At 44.7% G+C, this 3,607-nt stretch overlaps 1 long non-coding RNA gene across 1 annotated transcript; it reads left to right on the top strand.

The window, feature by feature from the left end:
- The first annotated feature begins 202 nt into the window (after positions 1 to 202).
- On the top strand, positions 203 to 3,243 carry LOC115125457 (uncharacterized). Its single transcript, XR_010462073.1, has 4 exons — positions 203 to 1,009; positions 1,459 to 1,597; positions 2,778 to 2,817; positions 2,957 to 3,243. It is a non-coding gene; the product is annotated as an uncharacterized LOC115125457 (long non-coding RNA).
- The last annotated feature ends 364 nt before the right edge of the window (positions 3,244 to 3,607 follow it).

Raw genomic sequence — 3,607 nt, 5'->3', positions numbered from 1 at the left:
CTTTAAGAGACTGCTCATATGTGTCAGAGAGATTCTGCTCTGACAACTGAGCTGAACTTTTATCTGTTAAGATTGTGCATGGCACGACAGAAAGTTAATGTTCCATGGCTTTTTTTTCTATGAAGAACCCAGAGAGAGTTATTTAGTTATTATTTATTTCCTGTTTTTTCTGTGAAGAACTCAGAGGGGGGTTATTTAGTTATTATTTATTTCATTAATAGTGTTATTATTTGTTTCCTGACTTTTTTTCTGTAAAGAACCTGGAAAGGGTTATTTGGTTATGTGTGGCTTTCTGGAAAACAATAAAATTTTTAAGCTCCCCTACGATCGTCACACTTTTTCTGTTACAAACTGACACCGGCCCCCCATCAGAGAAGGGAAAAGTTATGTGGCCCTCACAGGAAAAAGTTTGGGGACCCCTGGTGTACAGTCTACCCATACTGTATAGCCATAATGGCTCCTGTGACAGCATGGGCTTTCTCCATTTTAAAGTAGTCCATTTTCTTCTTATTTCAAGCTCTATGCTAATATTGGTGATTGAACAGCAGTGCTGGAGTACTGATCCTGCTCCAACGGGTTCTATCCATCCAGACCCCCTTTTCTCTCTATGGTCACGACCTCATTACTGTCCCCTGGTGGAGAATTACTGCAAGCGGATGAGATTTCATTTAGATATTTTAATGCAAGGCGACGATTCCAAATCAATGTGTTATCTCCTTGTTTATTATCATATTTATATGGAAGGAAGGAGGATGAACTCAAGTGTTTGAACAGGGCCCATGATATCACCCGACATATTCCTGACCCATCAGGTTTACCCTCTGACCTTTGACCCTGACAGGGCTCGTCCAATCACTGGCTGCGTGTAATCCCTCGCACGCGGTTCGGCTCCTTCGCCCGCGGGGCCCGGGTCACGGCCTACACCAATCGGAGTGGGGCTCTCATGCGCATCATCGACAGCGGCTCGGGTACCTCTGTGAGATGGAGCCTGTCGCCCACTTTGGACTGGGTAACTTCCTGTTTACTTCCCATTTACGGCCTAATCCCAAATGGACCCCTAGACCCTATGTACTTGTAGAGATCTGAAAGGATTTAATAGCTGCAGTCAATATGATAATTGCTCCAATTTCCCCTCTGGCTAGGATGTGGAAGTTTCGCCATACTGCTTCTCCCAATCAAATCCTCTCAGATCTCCACGAGTGCATAGGGCGCAGTGGAGGCTGCTGAGGGGAGGACGGCTCATAATAATGTCTGGAACGGAGCACATTGAATGGCATCAAACACCTTGAAATAATTGGATGTATTTGATACCATTCCGCTCCAGTCATTACCACACGCCTGTTCTGCCCGATTTAAGGTGCCACCAACCTCCTGTGCAGTAGACATCTTGTAGACATATTAGCTAGTAGTTCTGGATAGCTTGTGTATTTATCTTCCTTTCTTCACATTGGCTCACAGGCAAGGACGAGGTCACCGTGGTGGAGGTCTATTGGCCGGATGGCCGTTCCGTGGCCCGCCCACTACAGCCTAGTGACATGAACTCTGTGATGGAGATTGGCTACCCTAAAGAGGGGGAGGAGTGACCCCTGATACCCAGGTACGCTCTGCGGACTTACACCACGACATATGAACTATGACCCTGGGTAAAAGTTTCAGCCAATCCATCACCAGCGACTACATTCTTACCCAATGACAACAGTAGTTTTTCTGTTTAATTACATTGTGTGGAGATTCCTAACCGTTACATGCTGACCTCACACAGTGCATCCACAGTGCTCGCGCGCGTCAATGAGTGTCTGTGTAAAAAGGCGCTAAAATAGAACTTGATTCTATTTGGTGCAAGTCCCGCCTCTCCGATCTCCTCATTGGTTTTTAGTAGCATATAAACCACGTGGGTGATTTTTTTTGTTTTTGTTTTTTTGTTGTTGAATTTTACCCCTTTTTCTCCCCAATTTCATGGTATCTAATTGTTTAGGAGCTACTATCTTGTCTCATTGCTACAACTCCCGTACGGGCTCAGGAGAGACGAAGGTTGAAAGTCATGAGTCCTCCGATACACAACCCAACCAAGCCGCACTGCTTCTTAACACAGCACACATCCGATATCCAACCCGGAAGCCAGCCGCACCAATGTGTCGGAGGAAACACCGTGCACCTGGCAACCTAGGCCAATTGTCCGTCGCCTGGGCGCAAACCCAGAGTCTCTGGTGGCACAGCTGGCGCTGCAGTACAGCGCCCTTAACCACTGCGCCACCCGGGAGGCCCCACGTGTGTGATTGAAAGATGAACTGAGGTCCACACTCCAGTCCAGTTGGTGGTGGTAATGCACCTTAAAGTTGTTTGCCAACTGCCATATAAAGTCCAAAGAAGAAGAAGCCTGAAGGAGGAGAGATTTCTAGAAACAAACTCGGATTAATTGTCAAAGTAGAGGACCTTGTGCATTTCAGGTAAAATAACAACCCAATGTTTATATCCCAGGACAAATTAGCTAGCAACAGCAAGCTAGCTGAATTGCCATAAATGTTTAATGCTTTTCAACCGGTCTCCAAATTAATATAGTTGGTTCAAAGTTAATTTGATATTTCAACGTGTTCTGATCGCGTCTGGTGTGGGTGGACAAAATCAACATGCGGCCGCCCGGTGCAGTCAGCATGTTAGACTTTCTCCCAACAGCATCAGATGAAATAGAAGAGACGGAATCATCAACTACATTCTGTTAGCATTCAAAATGGTGGAGCTGGGAAATGTCTTTGAACTGATGTCCTGGTCTTTTTCAGTGTGGGGAAGGATTCTTTGTCAAGAATGGCCGCTGTGCAGGTATGTAGATCTGTCTTGTCTGGCAGAGAATAGATGGAATATAACAACATTTACAATATAGTAAAACATACAGATGAATAAATTAAGTTCTGCTCGCTCTCTCATTCTCGCTCCTCTCTGGTCCTCTCTATCTCTGCAGGTATATGAGGGCAGTGAATGAGATGCCTTGAAGCAAAAAAATAAAATAAATATGCCTTGTCATCAAGATAATGTATACTATCGAAGACCAATGACACTCCATTTGGTTTGTCATTTGAACTAGTAGATTATCTCTGTTTTGCTTCGATCTTTCATAAGTGTCATCTTCTCTGTAAGTGTTAACTTATTGTTCTACTTTTCTTTGTTTTTCTTGACAAGTCAAACTGTTCCCCTTTGCTCTTTTGTTTTAGAATAATTAACCATCCCTAATAAATCAATACAACAACATTGATGGAATCCAACTATCTTTTCAAAGCACAAGATCTTATCCGTAATCAATTATTCCCATACCTTTTCCATCCCTCCATCTGACCCTTCTCCCTCACACTGCCCCCCAACCCCCTCTATTCACCCGCCCCTTGTCTCACTACCTCATGCCTCACTACCCCCCCTCCCATCTCCCTCACCAACCACCCTGGCCCTCCCCTGCCCCGTGCCAGACAACAACTAGTGAATCAGACTCTCTTTCAAGAAAATATTTAGTTATGAAAATATTTTATCAACCAAATGTTTGTTGGGATGAAATCCTTAACACCCTCCCCCAGACAACAACGAGTGTAAGCAACAGAGTGGGCCCCCAGTGTGCCCTAAG

Source organism: Oncorhynchus nerka, unplaced genomic scaffold (assembly GCF_034236695.1).
Source record: "Oncorhynchus nerka isolate Pitt River unplaced genomic scaffold, Oner_Uvic_2.0 unplaced_scaffold_5148, whole genome shotgun sequence".
In the NCBI taxonomy this organism is placed as follows: domain Eukaryota; kingdom Metazoa; phylum Chordata; class Actinopteri; order Salmoniformes; family Salmonidae; genus Oncorhynchus; species Oncorhynchus nerka.
The sequence above is the reverse complement of the archived record's forward strand: the minus strand, read 5'-3'. Positions and strand labels throughout refer to the sequence as shown.